This window comes from Ursus maritimus, unplaced genomic scaffold (genome assembly GCF_017311325.1).
Source record: "Ursus maritimus isolate PB19 unplaced genomic scaffold, ASM1731132v1 scaffold_20, whole genome shotgun sequence".
NCBI lineage: Eukaryota > Metazoa > Chordata > Mammalia > Carnivora > Ursidae > Ursus > Ursus maritimus.
The window spans coordinates 16127999-16148607 of NW_024424453.1; positions in this window are offsets into that span (position 1 = coordinate 16127999).

Consider the following 20609-nt stretch of genomic DNA (forward strand, 5'->3'; position numbering starts at 1 on the left):
GTCATGTGACTTTCAAGACAACTGTTATGGGCTGAATTGTGCCCCTTCCCCCCTACCAAATGCATATGTTGAAGCCCTAAGCCACAATGTGACTGTATTTAGAGACCGTGCCTCCAGGGAGGTAATTAAAATTCAGTGAGGTTATAAGAGTGGGGCCCTAATCTGACAGAAATGGTGTCCTTATAAGAAGAGGAAGAGAACCAGATCTCTCTTCCTCTTCCTTGTTCACACAGAAGGCCATGCTGGTGAGGGCACGGGGAGTTGGTAGCCATCTACAAGCCAGTAAGAGGCCATCAGAAGAATCTCCAGACTTGCGAGAAAACAAATGTCTGTCGTTTACAGACCCGGACTGTAGGATTTTGTTATGGCAGCTCAAGAAGCCTAATGCAGCAGCTCACAACAGGCAACATTGCATAAGTGAGGGGAAAAAAGCCCATTCTGTTTGTTTGTTTTAAACCCCTGGAATTTGGGCATTTTTTTTTTTTTTTTTTACCATGGCGTAACCTAGCCCAGCCTGATAAATATATAGCTGTTTTTGCTTATCTGTTTTACAGAATATTTGCTGTTTGATTAACAAAAATATGTTTTGCAGTATAAAAAAGGAAACAATAATTTTATTATCATTAAAGAGTTATTAGGAATAAACTAGATTACTATACAATGGTATAATAAAATAAATGGCCTAATTAACAGAAAACTTTTTAGTTCTATTAAATCATCCTTATTTTCTTCTCTACATGCTTTGCTTCTTTTCTCCTGTGTGTGTGTGTGTGTGTGTGTGTGTGTGTGTGTGTCTGTGTATCATCTTAAGCTCTACTTTCCACATAAACTTTTGGTGTGACTATATGTTTTTGCTTCCACTATTACTGATATAATTAACTCTAAACATTTGCTTCATTAATACTTTGTGAAGACTTTTTAAAAGTGATTCTTTTGATTTCTGTTTTCTTTTTTAATTTGGTTACACTCTCTGCATCTGGTCTATTGCTTCCACGTTGCCATTGATCTTTCTTTAATTATCCAGAGGACAAAGGATCATCTTCAATAAAGAAAGAGAAGGTAATGAAGGGGGAGGAAATTAATCCTTCCTCTTTTCATTGAATATTTGTCTGATCTTTGCCAGGTACTTTATTATTATTATTATTATTATTATTATTATTATTATTTTTAGTAACAGCTTTATGTTGTTCCAAAGGTTTTTTTTTTTTTTTTTTTAACATGGGCCTTTTCTCTTGCTTTTAATTGTCTGTAATACTTCTTAATTTTAATGGAAAAAATATCTAACCTAAGATTTTGATTGTTTTTTTTTTCTCCATTTAACAGCAATTTGTTGTCTTTACCTATATCTGGACTTATTCTTGTGGCCCTCTGGTCCTAAGGTGTGATTTCCTATCATTTTTCTCATATCATTCTTTATTAAAATGTTTCATTTTAAAAGGATTTGTAATATTGACATCATTGGGTAGTTGTAAGGGTTAAATAAACAGCCAAATTCATAGTGGACTCCAGTAATTATTATTTCTCTTTTGCTTCCATTTCTCCTGCAAAATTCTAGGAAATTACCTAGAAAATTGTTTCTTGCATTCAATAAAGTTTATCATCTATTTAAACTATGATTAAATTATTTATTTAATACCACCACTGTATGATGTTAAATTTTTTTGAAGATTTATGTATTTATTTAAGAGAGAGAGAGAGGGAGAGCACATGTTGGGAGGGAGCAGGGGCTGAGGGACAGGGAGAGAAAATCTCAAGCCGACTCCATGTTAAGCACAGAGCTTGATGCAGTGCTCAATCTCAGAACACTGAGATCATGCACTGAGCAGAAACTAAAAGTCAATCCTTAATGAACTGAGCCACCCAGGCACCCCTGTATGATGTTTCTTAATAGCCACATTTTTCATAATTGCTCCCGCCTCTTTTCCTTCCTCCCTCCCTCCCTCTCTCCCTCCCTTTCTTCCTCTCTTTCTTAAGCATACTGCCGGCCAGTCTACCTTCAGCTCAGGGTGTGATCCCAGAGTCCTGGGATCGAGCCCCACATCAGGCTCCTCTGCTGGGAGCCTGCTTCTTCCTCTCCCACTCCCCCTGCTTGTGTTCCCTCTCTCGCTGGCTGTCTCTCTCTCTGTCAAATAAATAAATAAAACTTAAAAAAAAAAACATACTCTCTGAGATTCTGTGAAATCCTGTGCTGTTTAAGCTTTGAATTCAAGTATTTGACAAACCAAATAATTATTCATAAATATTTATTTCATAATTCTGTATACTGAAATTTTCTTCAGCTGCGTCTAAACTTGGATAAATGGAAGTCTTTCAGATTTTTTTTTAATGCAAAAAAAAACTGCTCTTGGATGAGACTTGAGCTGATCTTTCAACCCTGCTCTTGTGTACTACTGACTGACTCACCACAGAATGTGGAACTCTGCAGAAGGTTCTGTTTCATGAGTTTATTTCATATTCCTAGCACCACAGTGCACATAATATTTGCTTGAATATGTTATCTCATCCATATTCAAATGTAATATCACAATAGCTAGTAATTCCTGATAGAAATGATACTAAGTAGTAAAATATGGTTCATTAGCTGTGTTCCAAATATATAACTATAAATATATATGTATATATATTTATGTAGCAATCTTAATAATAATATAAATTATGTTAAGGATGTGTAGCAGCAGAGGCTATGCCCTTCTGAACAGATGAATTTTCCTCAGAGGACACTGATTAGTTCATTTTTCCTAATGAAGCTTTCATTTAGGCTGGAGTTACTCCTTGCTTCCATTCTGCTTCCTTTTCTAAGAGCAAAAGCTGTCGTCTGCCTTTTTTGAAAGATCGAGCAATTTTGCTTAGATTATAGAGAAATTCTGAATCTTTTCAATCTGGCCTGAGAGAAAAGTACGTGAGGATTTAGTCAATACGGGAAAATGAAGTGATTCTCAAGCAATTGTATGGTAATTTTTCTAGAATCATATAATTTTAAGGAGGGAAGGACTAATGATCACCTAGACCTTTTTATTTCGCACATAAAAAAGATGAGACAAAGAGAGCATAAGTAACTGATCTGAGATGGTGAAACAGAAGTGTTTGGGCCTGGCTAAATGATTTAGTCACCGGTTGTCTTATTTGTCCCATCCTGTCCAAACGGGAGTCATTTCCCTCTACGTATACAGCTTAGAGAGAAGCTTTGTAAATTGCGTGTAAATACTAAGATTGAGAAACTAGCTCAAGGAACATGAACCTGGACATATGCACGAAGGCAAGATGTCAGCAATTATTCACGAGTGTTAGCACAGACTAGAAGTCTAGCCATGCTACTTTGTTTCAAGCTAAAGAGCTTCTGAGAACCTTAATTAGCAGTAGCTTTGTAGACTCTGTGAGTTATTCCAAAGTTTTGGGCATTTTTCTTTTTCTTTGAGGTATGTATGTAAATTAGCATGTTAAATGGGATAGTTTTGTTTAAAACCTACAGTGATTTTTTTCTCAATTTTTAAAGCAATGTAACTAATGCTTTCCTACCGCTAAAGTCATTTCTCTTTCCTCATAAATTAGAATTTAATCTTTCTAAAACACTATTTTCATTATACCCCTCTTTTTCTTTTAAAAGTCGGAAGCTCCCCATTACACACAACAGAACCAGAATTTCCCCAGGCCACACCAGCCTACGGAAGCAAATGAGATCACATTAACATTAATAACTAGAATCTCACTGCCTCCTGCCCTCCCATGAATTACACGAGACCCCTGCCCCTTGCAAAGCACATACCCCACCCCAGTGTTTCCTGGAGTCCCCAGAGGGTGTTTCACTCTTGCTCTAAACAAGTCACCCCCACTGGGCATGGTTGGTACCCTGCTTGCATTTATAGTTCTCCCATTCTGCTACTCTTATTCCTCAAGCCTGCAGGCAGGGCAAGCTCATGGTTCCTCTGGGCACCACAAGAAGCCAGATGCTGTGACTGCGACCACAGTGCCATTCTCAAATTAGCTCTGCTCCATCATCTCTGCCCTATCACTTTTTTCTCCTGCTGGGGTCACTGCTGCTCTGAAGGGCATGGACATTTCTGCAATGCAGGCAGGCACTACTGATGTTCACATGCCACCATCATTCTGTTGGGCACTGGCCTTTTCTGGGCACCACCTCCAAAGCCCGAGGCTGTGCTGGGCTCTACAGTGAAGAGTGGCACCTGCCAGAGCCCGGGATGAACTATTAGCAATATCGCCTCCTCCCCAGTGCGGTACAAAGTTTTCTTTCTTTCTTTTTCAGTTTATTAATTTATTTTGGGTAGGCAAGGGGGGTAAGAGAGGGAAAAAGTTCTGTTTTCTATCAGTGAAAATACTGTTTCTCATGATATTGGCCTATGAATTCCGTGACATTTGCTCCGGAAGTGGCACCCGCAGGGTGTTCCCGTGCTGCAGTGAGGGTGGGACAGCTAAGGCTCTCCTGCTGGTCAGCCTCACAAAACAAGTTGAATCCTCCGAGGAAGAAGCTCGGGTTTCCATGCCAGCACCCAAAGCCCATATCTGAATCTCACCCGGATCCTCACTGCAGAATAAATCCACGTATTTGCCCAGATACACCATTTCGCTCAATTCCACCTGTTCAAAGCTAGCGCCTCATAATACTTTGTGCTTCCCTGGTAGTCCTCACTGTGGAGGCCAGGTTTGGAGTCATCCCCCAGTCTCTATTTTTGCCTGCATCAAATTTACCAGCTGGTGCAACACTTCTCCATAGTCTCAAAGACAAATCACTCATATCAAGGCCTGTAGAGAAATTTCTTAGGACATGTGGTGTAGGCAGGTCAGCTGCAGGATCCCCACAGATTGCCGCCCCACCTCTCTCCTCCTCTCACCTCTGGGTCTCCTCTTTCTCACCCTCCTCCTTCTGGCCTAGACCTTCCAGACTTCTGATTCTTCACCTAAAAAATTGTCTTCCAGCCTCTCACAGTTCATTCCTTTCTTATGCAGACCAATTTAGCTCCCTTCTAATTTTTTACCTTCCGTTGTAGGTATCTTCTCTTCACCACGTGCTCAGTGTGACAGACACTTCTTAAAGGGTGGCGTCCTACCTCACTTTGCTCTCAGAGAAGGGTTTGACACTCTGCTACACAAGCCTTGAGTAAATAAACATAGAGATACAAACAAAATTTTTTGGAGGCACCCGACTTTATTAGTGTCTTGAATCAACCTGTTCTCCCGTTCTCCTAGTGGGGTCCTGCTGTGTTAGTCTGGGTGGGATACCATGACAAAGTGCCACAGGCTGTGTGGCTTAAACAACAGAAATTTATTTTCTCACAGTTCTGGAAGCTGGACGTCCAAGATTAGTGTGTCAACAGAGTTGATTTCTTACAGACCTTTCTTTTTGGTTTGTAGATGGCTGCCTTCTCCCTGTGTCTGCACATGGTCTTTCCTGTGTGTGTCTCTGTTCTAATCTCCTCTTCTTATAAAGGCATCAGTCAAATTGGATTAATGACCCCACTTTAACTTAATTTACCCCTTTAAAGACCAAATCTCCAAATTAAATCACATTTTGGTGACTGAGGTACTGGGGGGGGGTGTTAAGACTTCAAAGTATAAATTTGTGGGGTTCAAGGAACACAATTCAGCCCATAGCCTGCTTCCCCACTTGCCCTGGTTGTTTAGATATTTTATGCCCTCCCTTCAGGGTACCTTTCTCCTTATTACATTCCAGCCCAGGCAAGGACTTTAGGACTGCTGATTCTTTGGGGCACTGGGGAAAGAGTGACCATCATTGCAGACACCGTTCATCCCCATCTCTCTGACAAATTCACTGGGTAAGGATTTTCATCAGGAAGACACTACCTTTTTCTTCTAACCACTTGAGTTTTTGTCCTGCAAGGAAGGGAATTAAAAAACTTGCCAATTCTGTCATTTTCCCATTGGCCCAAATTAGCTAGTCCTGTTGGTCCCTCAGCTCATTTTCCAGCAAGGATGGTCCCCTGGAAGAGAATTCCCATCAGCAAATACTCTTACGATACTAATTTTGGCCATAATAAGTAGAAAAGAGGATGTTTGTAAGATACAGACTTTTGAGGAATCCTTTATCTGTTCTATTACATCTTGTTTTCCAACCATACATTATGTATATAGAGTCCGACTATGTATAGCTCACCTGTTTAGAATTTTTGCTCATTCCCTCACCTAGAATGCTTTCCCATTCTGCATTCTTATCTCATACCTACCAACTCTTTAAGGCTCAGGTGTTCTTTTTGAATTGAACTCTAGTCTTTCTTTTGCATTTCCAATAGTAGCTATTAGCTACATATTTAAATCATATTACATAACAATTACAATAGCATCCCTTCACTTTTGAATTTTAATTGTTTATATACTATAACAATCTCTTCTAATGTTTTTTTTTTTTTTTATTATTGACCCAGTTTGTAGTTTAAAGCATTAAGCCATGGCAGTTATTTTTCTTTTTGACAAGATTAAATTTTATCTCATAATTTAGCTGTATTTTTTAATTTTTTTAAACAATTCCCTTAAAGTTAGTGGAAGTACATCTTGGAAATCCTTAAAGCATCAGTTGAACACCTTATTCAATATTTGCAGTCATTAGTAATTTGTTGACTGGAAATCTTTGGGAAATAGATTCTGAAAAGAAAAAGATGCATTCAAGCTAACTATCTAATATTAATAACAATCCATTAATATGTATTGGGTAATTACTCTGTCCCAGGCATCATAGCAGGTGCTGGGATGTAAAGATTATTAGTCATAAAGACTCTCTCTAGCAAGTAAGGGATCAAGACTAATCATGACTTGTCCTGAGTAGAGAATGAAAGTCCTGTATGGGAAAAAAATGTAGGAATTTGGAACCTGTTCTATTAAAAGAGTATAAAAGATGTAGGAATTTGGAACCTGTTCTATTAAAAGAGTATAAAAGAACTTTAAAAATGTGATAGTGAAGATAAGAAGGTAGACTTTGTAACACAAATTCCCTCATGATTCTCCAGTGATGAGTGCAGATCGCACACGGCTGGTGAAACTGCTTCTCAGGAAGAAAATGACGTCCTGTCTCTAGACACATCCTCCCCACAGAACTCTATACACTCTTACCCACAGGCTCTGTTAGCTCTGTGGTCCACTTGGTGCCCTGCCCCAAGTGCATATTATTTCCAGCCTTGCACATGGCTGTTATTTCATGCTCAGTAGAAAGACCTCAGTCGTCCAAACTTTGTGATAGAGCTTTTAGACTCTGTGGTATTTTACTGTGTCTCTTTCGATAGTGCAGCTGGTGTAGCCTATAGAAAGATGATATAGGATACTAGACCTGCTTTCTGGGAGGCCTTTCTCCAAGGGACTTCAGATCCTTTACAAACGTGAATGAAAAAAAATAAACACGAATCCTTACAATACCAGGAAATAACTAATAAATGAAATAGGATGAGATCTTCTAAATGCTCTGTGCAACTTAGAGAATCATAAAATAGAGTCAACAGTAAAGGCAAACACCCTGAAGGGTCCTAAGGTGGCTAGGTGATGAAGAGACCCCCACCCCCCCTAAAAAAGAAGAAGAAGTAAAAAAGTCAAGGAGGGATAAAACAACAGGAAGCATGCGCTAGAAAGAATAAAGACATCCTTTGAGAAATTGTTGGAATTCTTGAAAGCCTTAAAATACCCTGATAGTCTATAAGTGCATATAAGCAGTTACTGTCCAAGAATAGTTCTTGACAGACTTTCTACAGATTTTGTAAAATCACATTTAACAATTAACTCGGAAGTTCATGAAAATTTCGAGATCATAGTGCTAAGTATCTGCCTAAAATTGTTCATCATAAGCTAGTTTTTTCAAAATAAAGTTTATGCTTCACATTCGCACATGTATTATTCAAATTTGGATAATCTGCCGTTCAGATCTTGCTGCATTTGGACGAGAACCTACCAAGGCAAAATCTCTGTTGGTTCTCATTCCCTGGAGGAAAGGATCTTGAACAAAATAATTCCAAACATGTGAGCAATCTAATTACCACTAAAGATGGGAACGACACTGCCACTGCTCACAGTGTAGTGTTATCTCCTTTCCCTTGTCTGGATGTGTCATCAGTTTGGACATAATCTTAGAGAACTATCATTACATGCAAGGTTGAAATAATAAAAAGGCAATATTCCCTGAGCATTATTATGTCAGGCATCAGATTCTATCATTTTTATAGGTGCTTTTAAAAATTATAAATTTACGATGTAGCTATTGTCTAATTTTACAGTGAGAGGAAAATGAATGTTTAAGGTATATAAATTGGCCAAGGTACCACAGACAAAGATAGTATATTTGGGGCTGGCATGTTCCATTGTTGCTTACCAACTGTATCATCCCTGACATGCGTTCGGAGGCTGCTGCTGGATTGTTCCGGCAATACTAAGCTGTTGCTGAGTAAGATACCAGATATGATGGCAATGATGAATCTTAGGGTCTTCCTTCTCATATTAATTATATATCTTTTTGTTGTTTTTACCCATGTCTCTTACTAAATCTGTGGAATTATACAGAGTAATCTTTCACAAAATGAGCTTTACATATATAAAAAGATAATACCAATTTTATGAAACAATGTTTTGATTTTTTTTCTATAATCATCCTTAACTTTTTAAATTATCATTCTATGGCAAAATTCCAGGCCTAGCAAAATCATATTTTACCGACATTAACATGTTCCAGTCCATTAAAATCATCCATCTGTGAGCTGTCCAGATATGAACACAACCTTGAGACAGGCTCTGGACTGAAATTAACTAAAATTAATGCCTCCCTCAATATGGGTCTCCATAATAATTAAGTTGAAGAAGGCAATTGCTTTTTTGGTAGCCATGACAATGACGATTTTTTGAGTATGTTGGTTACCAAAGCATTACAACTTATTTTTGTTTTTAAAGTAAGCTCAATGCCCAATGTGGGGCTTGAACTCATGACCTCAAGATCAAGTGCTGCATGCTTTACCAACTGGGCCAGCCAGGCACTCCCTAAAGCATCACATACTTGTTAGACTTCCTCCACTGGTAATATTTTAACTCTCAAGGTAAATTATTACTTTTAGCTCCAAATTTATCATGCTTTTTCAGACTATTGAGAATGTTCAAACCTTGATTCTGCCATCCAACATGTGATTGCGACTTCGTGCCATTCATATAGTATACAATTCTTCTGTATCTTCAAAGTGTCAATAAAAGTATTGCTTGAGACAGGATTAACAATAATAAAGGGAGTTAAAACAACAATTATTCTCATTATAGGCAATACTGACTGTTTTTTAAGTTGCAAGCACTATGCTAAAGTAGTGTGTATGCATTATTTCATTTTATCCTCAAAACATTTCCATATATTACGTTTTATTATTTTTTTACTTTTTAATTTTTTTACTTTTAATTTTTACTTAATTTTAATTTTTAATAACATACAATTAACCATTTCTGAGTGTACAATTCAGCGGCATTTAATGCATTCACAATGTTGTTCAACCACCACTTCTCTCAAGTTTCAGAACTTTTTCATTGCCTCAGAAGAATACCTCATATCCTAAAAGTAATCGTTCCCCAACCTATCTCTGTCCCCTGGCAACCACTAATATGTTTTCTGTCTCCATGAATTTGTCTCTTCTGGACATTTCATATAAATGGAATCACAGTATTTGTCTTTTTGTATCTGACTTCTTTCATTTAGCCTAATTTTTTTGAGGTTCATCCAAGATGTAGCATGTTTCATTCCTTTTCTATGGCTAGATAATATTCCATCACATGCATATTTCTTTATACACCAATTCATTAAGGGGTATTCACCTATTATGAATGCTGTTGCTATAAATATTCCAGTACAAAGTGTTTCATGAACATATGTTTTCATTTGTCTTGAATGTATACCAAGGAGTGGAATTGTTGGGTCATATGGTAATTTTATGTTTAACCTTTTGAGGAACTGGTAAATTATTTTCCACAATGGCTACCCATTTTACATTCCCAACAAGGTTCCAATTTCTCCATATCTTTGTCGGCACTTGTTTTCTCTGTGTCTGATTATAGCCATCCTAGTAAGTGTGAAGTGGTTTCTTATTGTGGCTTTGATTTGCATTTTATTAATGACTAATGAAGTTGAACATACTTTCAAATGCTTTTGGCCACATCTTTGGCGAAATGTCTAGTCAAGTCCATTGCCCATTTTTAATTGAGCTGTCTTTTTGTTTTTGTGTTGTATTTTCTATGTATACTAGATATTAAATCTTCAGCAGATATGAGATTTGCAAATATTTTCTCCCATTCTATGAGTTGTCTTTTCATTTTCTTGATAATGTAATTTGACGCTCAAAAGTTTTTAATTTTCATGAAGTCAATTTGTCTATTTTTTCTTTTGTTTGTATTTTTTTGTGCCCAACCTAAGAATCTATTGTCAAATCTGAGGTCATGAAAATACATCCCCAATATTTTATTCTAATAGCTTTATAATTTTAACTCATATTTAGGTAATTCATCTATTTTGAGCTAATTTATATAGAGAGAGATTAAGGAAGAAGTCCAATATGATTTTTTTGCCAGGTGGTTATCCAGTTGTTCTAGCACTATTTATTGAAGGGATTACACTTTCCAAATAGAATGTTCTTGACATTTTGTCAAAATTTATTGACCATAGACACTGGGTTTATTTCTGGACTCTCAATTCTATTCTATTTATGTTTATCCTTATTCCAGTATCACCCTCTTTAATTACTGTAGCATTGTAGTAAGTTTTAAAATAAAAAAAAGGGGGGCACCTGGGTGGCACAGCGGTTAAGCGTCTGCCTTCGGCTCAGGGCGTGATCCTGGCGATATGGGATCAAGCCCCACGTCAGGCTCCTCTGCTACGAGCCTGCTTCTTTCTCTCCCTCCCACTCCCCCTGCTTGTGTTCCTTCTCTCGCTGGCTGTCTCTATCTCTGTCGAATAAATAAATAAAATCTTTAAAATAAAATAAAATAAAATAAATATTTGAGTTCTCTAACTTTTTCTTTTTCAATATTGTTTTTAGTGACTTAGGGCCCCTTCAAATTTGGTATGATTTTAAGGATATGTTTTTCCATTTCTACAGAAAAGGCAATTATAGTTTTGGTAGGGATTGTATTGAATCAGTAGATTACTTTGTCAGGCATTGCCATTTTAACAATTTTAACCTATCAATATGTGATGATTTCCTATTTAATTAGGTCTTCCTTAATTTCAACATTTTTCTTTTTTTGTGATTTTCAGTGTACAAATTTTCACTTTTTTGTTAAATTTATTCCTAGATATTTTATTTTATTATTTTATTTTTATTTCTAAAAAGATTTTATTTATTTATTTGACAGAGAGAGAGCACAAACAGTGGGAGCAACAGGCAGAGGGAGAGGGAGAAGCAGGCCCCCCACTGAGTAGAGGGCCCAATGATGCAGGGCTCAATCCTAGGACCCTGAGATCATGACCCGAGCCAAAGGCAGCCGCTTAACCAACTGAGCCACCCAGGTGCCCCCTAGATATTTTATTATTTTGGATTATTTTGTAGATGGAATTGTTTTCTGGATTTTAGATTATTCATTGACAGTATATAAAAACACACCTGATTTTACATATTGACCTTGAATTTGAGCAGTGTCTAACAGTATTTTTGTGATTATTGGGATAGTCTATGTATAGAATCATGTCATCTGCCAATAGAGATAGCTTTACTTTTTCCTTTCCAATTTGGATACCTTATTTTTTTTTCTTGCCTATGTACTCTGGCTAGGTCTTGCATTACAATGTTGAATAGCAGTGGCAAAAGTGGACACCTTGTCTTGTCTCTGATCTTAGGGGTAAAGCTTTCAGTCTTTTACCACTGAATACATGATATTAGCCATAGGTTTTTCATCAGTGTCTTACATCTTAGGAAATTCCCTGTACCTGACTATTTTTTTTTCTTTGTTCTAAGTATATGGCCTACTAAATTAATTTATTTTCTTATGTTGAGCCATTCATAGGATAAATCCTACTTGGTCTTTGTGTATAATCTTTTAATTTGCTGTTGGATTTGGTTTGCAAGTTATCTGTTAAGGATTTTTGCATCAATATTCATGAGATGTGGCTCTGTGGTTTTCTTCTCTGGCGGTATCTTTGTCCTTTGTATCAGGGTAATACTGTCCTCATAGAATGTACTAGGAAGTATTCTCTCTTCTTCTCCCCCTGCCCTTTTTTTTTCTTCTTTTGTTTAGAAGAATTTGAGGAGAACTGGTGTTAATTCTTCTTTAAATGTTTGGTAGAATTGACCAGCGAAGTCATCTGGTATTGAAATTTTCTTTTTTGGGAAGTTTTTGATTACTGAATCAATCTCTCTACCTGTTTCATGTCTGTAGAGATTTTCTAGTTCATCTTGAGTCAGTCTGGTAATTGCATGTTTCCAGGAATTTGTTCATTTTATCTAGATTATTAAATTTGTTGGTGTATGATTGTTCATTATTCTCTTAATACCCTTTTAATTTCTGTAAGATAAATAATAAAGTCTCCAGTTGCATTTCTGATTTTAGCTAATTGCATCTTTTTTTTTTTAAATCTAGGTAAAAGGTTGTAATTTTGTTGAGTTTTTCAAAGAACCAACTTTTGGTTTTGTCGATTCTCTTTATTAATCACCTTTGAGATGCTAGTGGTAACATTATATCTTTTTCCAAAAAAAAAAAAAAAGGTAAACTTAGGAGGAGTTTTGGACAGTTATTAGATAAATTAATTTAACATTTGGAGAATATCAATTTTGCAGCTATAGAGACTGAGTCAGTTCCTTCAATAAATGGTCTAACATCTATGTTAGTGTTTGAAATAGTGAATTTCTTCTATTGAAGTACTCGTCAACTTCTCTACAACAATATCAATAGGTTAGGAGATAGTAAAAAAAATGTTGATGAAACAGATATTATAATTAAATGTACATTGTTATTAAGGAAAGACCTTATGGTCTAATGGTGTCAGGGAAATATAAAAATTGTGGTTTTTACCAGCTCTTTTTAGTGGGTCAGCCAAAATGGATTCTCTAACTTTGCCAGAGATAGATAAAACAATTCTAAATAAATACAAGGGGAAAAAAAGACACTAAAATACTTGAAAAAGGACATAAACAAGAAACCAAGCCAGCTGGTAAAGTAAAATGGAAATTTTACTAATGCAGATTCCTTGATTTTCTTTTAAATTGTAGTTCTACTTTGCTGCTTTTGGTCTGTGGTTGTTGAATGCCCTCCAGTCATCAATCTGAAATGGAGATTTGCAATCCAGCAAACTCCCTCCCAGATCACCATAAACACAAATCAAACTAGAATCAAAACTTTTTGGAAACCCAGAGAAAAAGAGGAGAATGATGTTAAAATACATACTTTTCATTTCCATCAAACTCTGTTTTCCTGATTCCTACTGGAATAGAAGTGTTGAAATCCTGAAAGTGTTCATGTGACAAGTTATCCACAAAACTCAGCAAACCAAATACAACTTTGTAAGATGCCAAAATCATACGTGCTGTTAAATTACTCCCAGACTCTATCTTTTATGGCAAAGTGCAACTGGTTTTAAGTACTGTTCATTGTTTACAATTTCACAAACTTTTTGAAGTTAAATATTTCTAATTTAAGCTTACTGAAGTGTAATAAGCATGTTATTTCAAAAGAAATGCCAGAACACCAGAGATATCTGTGTTGTTTTTCTTCCTGTGTCATTTCTATGCAATTTTTGGCCTCCTCTAACCCATTATTATATCCAGTAAAACAAGATAAAACAACAAAATAAATAGTGCATTTAAAATATAGAGACTTTAAGGAGTGCCTGAGTGGTTCGGTTGGTTAAGTGTCCGACACTTGAATTTGGCTCAGGTCATGATCTCTGAGTGGTGGGAACGAGCCCTGTGTCTGGCCCCACCTCAACAGGGAGTCTGCTTGGGATTCTTTCTCTCTCTCTGCCCCTCATCCTGTTCTCTCTTTCTAAAATAAATAAATAAATAAATCTTTAAAAAGATATAGAGAGAGACTTTAAAAAACATTCCAGGAAAGAAGTTTTAGAGTAGGAAGAAGCCTTACTAAATCAAATTTATTCATTTTATAGGTAAGAACACTGAAATCTCAAAAGGTCAAGACTTGGTGACAGTGAAATTGTTAGTGGCATAGTCAGGGTAAGAGGTGAATTTCCGGTCACCCAAATCAGGGCAATTTCTTAATTGATATTACTGACTTTCATTTCATGCCTCATACAATCTAGAGTACTTCTAGTTAATAATTTATTCTATTGTCCCCTTTTTGTCTATAGATTATTTTACTTGTAATGTGAGTAAGTTCCATTAATGAAGTTGTTATCAACATTCACGGTGTTTAAATCTGCACTTTTAACTTAAGGCTAGTTAATTCTTTTAAAATTTATATTACTATTTTCCATAAAATGCACAGATGTATTGATCTTTAGTATGATTTGACGGTGATCAAATTCATTGTTTAATACTTATGTTCTAACCGACTCCAAAAAGGATATACAAAAAAGGATGACATGAAAGCAGGTATCACAGAACGGTAAGCCAATAAAGCATAAGAAAGAATGGAGAGTCAAGTAGTATAAAGACAGAAGAGAGATACGATTATGCCATAAAAACTAATGTATTCTAGGCTTTCCCAACAAAATTTCAATTTGAGCTTCCTGAGAACCAAGGAGAAAGGAGGAACAAAATGGTTTATAGAACTCTCACACAACAAAAAGAGATTGTCTCCCCTTTCGTTTTATCTCAGGAAACTCAGATCTAAAACACACATGACATATCACCATTTTAATGATTCTACTCTTTTCTTTTGTCTGTTTTCTTAGCATGAGCGTCCTAAGAAGAATTACTCATGTGAATTTTAAGTAAAAGATAATGAGTAGCATAAAACATAGGATCTTTTTTCTTAGTCACTTTATTGTTTTTATTTTAATATCTAATGCAGATGTTTTGTTCATGACTTTCCTACTTCGGTTCTAGATTAAAGGTGTGACATAATTTAAAATCAAATAATTATTGTATATAATCCTATAGAGGCAATTTTGTGCAAAGCCGTGCTAATAAAATGTGAGTTTGCAGCTTTCTGATGCCATACAATAGTGATTGGAATGTAGATAGCAAAGAATAATTGTATTTTATAAATTTAGATACAAAAGCATAAGTGTAAAAATACACTTAAAGTTATTCTACGAACAAAAGGTATTTTTCTGTCTAAACATGTTGTACAAAGTTTTGTTTGATCTTTAAAAGTAGAAAGAAACTTTTTCATTGAGTTGAACACTTGCAATTTTCTGTGTCTTAACACATTCAGTTCAATTATTATAAAGTGGGGAAGATAATTTTTTATAATCTTTGTACAACTCAGAAATGTTCGCACAATTTTTTAAAAGTTCAAAAGCAATTACTGTAGTACAACAAAGCAAAGGATTTTAAAGATATTATTTCAAATTGTTAAGCCAAAAGGAGTTTATGCTTTCAAAATCTGCATCCTCCAACAACTACCATGATGGGAATAAACCTCTTCCCTCCCCCTAAAACTTCACGTCAACCCCTTACATGTGTTTTATTGGATTGAGCTGTTAAGTTTTCACTCTTTTGCTAAATATTCTCTATTCTCTGTCCCATTTCTTAGCTCATGCCTGGAATGTAGGCATGGGCTAAGATCACTAAGATCACTCCTGGTCTCAAGGACTGCTCCCCTACAGGTTACCAGGGCCTTCCTACACACGGATCTTTCCTGAGTCCCAACCCTACACTTCACTCTGTTGCTTTCCTGTGTCCCAAACCAGTCTCTCTTGGTTCAACTGACCCTGCACTTTTCTCACTGCTCTTCTCTGTTGTTATTCATGTTTCTCTTCCCTTACACTGCTGTTTTCTCTTACGGGAACTCACGTTTCTGTTCTTGATATCTACAATTTTAACTTAGCAGTTTTATTAAATTAGTACCTTCATTGCTTAGCTTTTATTTTTTATCCCGATTACTTCTAACTGTGGAACTCCATTCATAACCACTGTCTTTGTCTCTGTGCCGGTTCGCAGCTCACACAAGTCCACATAAGGAGTACTCAAATGCAATCAATACATCCAACAGGGAAATTATTTCTTCCTCCAAGACCAGTACTCCTTTCGAAGAGCTCTGTTTCCATCAGAGGTATCAACATTAGCAATCTTTTAAACTGGAAAGCCCAGATAATGTTTTTCCTTCATATCTTGTATAAAACTATTTTAATATTGTCATCAATTCCTTCCAAACGTATCAGAAAGAAGAAAATCACACAGACCAATTTAAACCAAATCCCCACAGCTGAGCACAGAAGTTAAGTCTCGAAAGTGATAAACACTAGTTTACTAACTTCCATTGGACCTCTACAGTTGCTTACCCGGACTTTTATTTCATTTTGTAAGGGTTCCATGAATGTTTCAGTAAGGGTTATTCATGCCTTCTTTTCATACAATCTCAAATCTTCATTTTACCCGACTTTTGGTGGACAATCTCAGATACAACTCTATGGAGAAGATTTAAAGATGGCACCTTCAAAGAAACAATGACCTCAATTCAGGAGCCCATCAAAATTTATTAGTCAAAGATTAGGCCTAGAATCAGACTAAGTTATATTCAAATACTGCAGTTATGGAAACTTAAACTTTTTATGCCCAAGATGAGTATATTTTCGGTGGCATGTCTCTTGCCTGGAATATTGTAGATTATGCCATATCTATTACGAATGTTAGTAAGGAATAGAAAACCCATCCATAGAGGTTTAGACAAATGCAGTGCTGTTTTTGTTACCTAACAAGGTGCCTCAGGTGAGCAGTTGCTGGTGCTGGTTGAGCAGCTCAGTGAAGTGACGCTGACACTGTTTTCTTGGTGGCTCCCGTTGATACACCTGCATTCCAACAAGAAGAAGCAAGCAAAGGGATCTGAGGAAGGCAACAGGCTTCCCAGGATTGCACGGCCGGCTTTCTCTTCAATGTCATCCTTCAGAACTCTCATATGATCTTCTTCCAACTGAAATGTGTCTGCGACTGGGGATTACGTTTACCAATAATATCCATATGCTTCCTTCGGTCCAAATTATGCTTTTTTTCCCCCAAAGCTTACCTAAAATCTCAACTCCTTCATAAAAATTTGTCCAGCTGCTCCTGACCACACACATCCCTAATTCCTGCAGCTTTCCATTTCAATTATAGCAGTCCCATGCAGTATACTATTCATATTTCCATGCTCTACTATTTTCCATTTAATGCTTTGTTTTCTAAAAATGTAAGTGTGCACTGAGGGCTGAGGCTATGTTGTCCTCTTTTCTGTCCACAAAGAACAGAACACCTTGCTAGGCACATAGTGATGTTCCGTGTGATTTGGGGGTTTCAATTCAGGGCAGCTCAAATCTGAAATTAGGAACCACTAATTTTAATTGCATAGTCCTAGCAAGAGAATTTACCTTTCAAGTTTGTTTTTTCCTCTATAAATGTGAAAAAAAGATAGCTCATGAGAAAATGATGAGAAGCCAATATAATAAAATGTATCGAACATGGTATGTGTCTAATATGCATTATTTTCCTTCAGAAATGCTTGATTATAGTTGATATACATATGCTTTCTACTTACTATGGTGTGTGGAACTTATATATTTAATAGCCAAAACTCAAAACTTTAGAAATTAATCCCTTTAGAAGTCACTCTATTACAAAAGACAACTTTATTTTCCTTAAGTTAAAATGTATTTCAATTTCGTTTAGTACTTAGTTCAAGGCTATTAAATATGTTATTTGCTGATTATATTCATTTTAGATAGATTTCAGGTAATCATATTACAGCAATCTTTAAAGATAATATCTTTTCACATTTATAGTCTTATTTTGCTATAGTCAGAGCTCAAGGGGTCTTACCTGGAAGCTGTGTTTATCAAGAAAGCACACTGTTTTACTCACAGAGCAAGCTTATTTGTGGTAGAGCGAGAACTAGTATGTCATGGGGGGATACCTAAATTATTTCCGAAGTTTCTTCGTGGTGCGGCCTCTACTTTATAGTCCTACATCTTTTTGTTGGTGTGACTTTTCCATTAAGATTTATTTTTTGGAAAGTTGCTGAAAATCGGTAAGGATAATCCAAATGCATATAAATATTATTAGAGAAAAAATTAGCAAAGATATATAAAAGGACTCTTTTTAAAGAAAAAGAAAAGTTCCTAATACTAACTAAAATATCAATAGTTTTCATTTAAATTACATCCTTGCAAAATAAAGAAAAATGAAAATCAATTTTAAAAGTTATATGGATTAAAATATACATGAAAGTAGATAAAATATTATGATAACTCCTCACATTTTTTCATTATCCAGCATCAAAAACTCAACTGATAATCTAGTTTTGTACATACTGTATTAATTATCTATTGCTGCCAAAAAAGAAAAAAAAAACCCACAGAACAACAGCACGTTAGGAGTTTAGAACAATAAACATGTCTTATCTTATTCTCTGTGGGTCAGAAATTTAGGAGCAACTTAGCTGGGTCATTCTGAGAGTCACCCATGAAACTGCAGTCAAGACGTTGGTTTGGGCCGTGGTTACTTAAAGTATGACTGGGACCAGAGGGTCCACTTCAAGGCGATCATCTCACATGGCTATTGGCAAGAGGCCTCAGGGGTTGTTGGTAAGAAGATTCATTTCCTCACCAACTAGGTGGTGGATTGTTCTCGTGACATGGCCAACGTTTTCCCCACACAGCAAGAGATACAAGAGAAACAACAAAGAGGAAACCATAATGACTCGTATGATTTAGTTTTGGAAATCACACACTGTTACTTCTGCCATATTCTACTTGTTAGAAGTAGGTCACTGCATACAACCAACACTGGACGAGAGAGGAATCAATCTCCACATCTTGAAAGGAGGAGTATCAGAGAATTTTTGAACATAGTTTAAAATCACCATAATATATCAGCCACTCTCTGTTCACCATTCCAATGACTTTGAAGGAATTCCAGACGACACATCGTCTCATCTATACTTAAAAAAAAACCCACAAAAAACCAAACCACAATGCCATTCTCACAACTGAAAAACGTAAGTTTAATGTCATCAAATATCCAGTGTTCAGATTTTTTTGATTTTTTTTCATAATTATTTTTTTACAGTTGGTTTGGTTTGTTTGAGTCAGAAAAAAATACAAGATGGCGTTCTTTACAAAGGTTCTCTGGAATGATACGCATCCGCTGCTTTGCTTCTGCCTTGCTTATTGTTCTCTGCATAAGAAACACTCAAGAAAGTAAGCCAGCAGATTTTCCTAGGTTACCTTTGAACCTGGAAGTTGTGCTGCCACTTTGGTTATATTCCTAATAAGCCACAGGTGTATACTACAGGAGCGAGTGGAAACGGAGACAGGGATGTGACGACAGTTAATTGTCCATAATCCATTTATCCCAAGGAGCACTTATACATCTGCTACATATTTAGGTATTTGCTACTTGTCGTTTTTTCATGATTTTTGAGCAGACACGCATCTATACCTAAAGCACCATAAAAAGGGAAAATGCTATCAAGGGGCTTTAAAGTAGCAAGACAAAGAAAGTACAGCTTTTTGTGTCTCGGAAATGAATGGCTCCATTCATTTCAATAGGGATTTTGTTTTATTTGTACTGTATTAGGTTTGGGCACTAAACACTTGACTCTCATTTTAGCATGAATCACTTTGTTAAATGCAGGTATTTGAACAGGATAGGTACTTTAACTACTCAATTCTCCAATCTTGTTTCATTAAATATTTTATAGTGTTATCCTCTATTCTTTCTTTAATATGTGTATATGGATATATGTATGTGTGTTTTATATAGGGGTATGCATTTATAGATAAATATGCGTATGATATATATGTTTTATATATGCTCAGAAAATATAGAAGTAGCTCATAAAATTTGTCCTCTACCCTATCTTTACTATATTTCTAAACTAATTATGGTTTTAGATCCCTAGTTACAACAGCAAATTTTTTAAAGTATAATTGCGTTACTTTTGCATAAATGATATTCAAAATGTAAAATGCTCACAATTTTAAAAAATGAAAAGTCTATAGCTTATTATATCATAGGTGTGTGTGATAAATTTAGATTGAATCATATATGAAGATATAAAATTTGAACTAATAATTTATTTAGAAAACATTTGGAAATACTTAAACATTCTCCGCAGGTGGTTGTTTCCCAAATCAATACATACACGCTTTTTCGTTAAAATAGAGTTTTTTTTCTGATATTTTATTTTCACTCTATGCATTTTACATTAATAAATACCAACTTTATGAATTGCTAGACGATTCATCGCTACGTGAATGTGCAAGTCCACTATGACAAGGTTTCCATAGCTGATTTTTATATTATTTGGTAAAATAGCAAGAATATAATTATTAATAAATTCAAACAGACTCTTCAACTTTATTTCACAAGTCACAGCCATTTACGCCAAGAACTGTACACAAACCAGGCTCCTCTTTGCAGCTGGCAATAAACTTGGAGAGCAGTTGACTTTGTTATCTAGATCCCATTTTTAATGCTTACTGTTAAGTTTTCTTTCTTTCTTTTTTTAAAATTTCCAAACCACCAGAGGATGATTTCCTTAAGAAT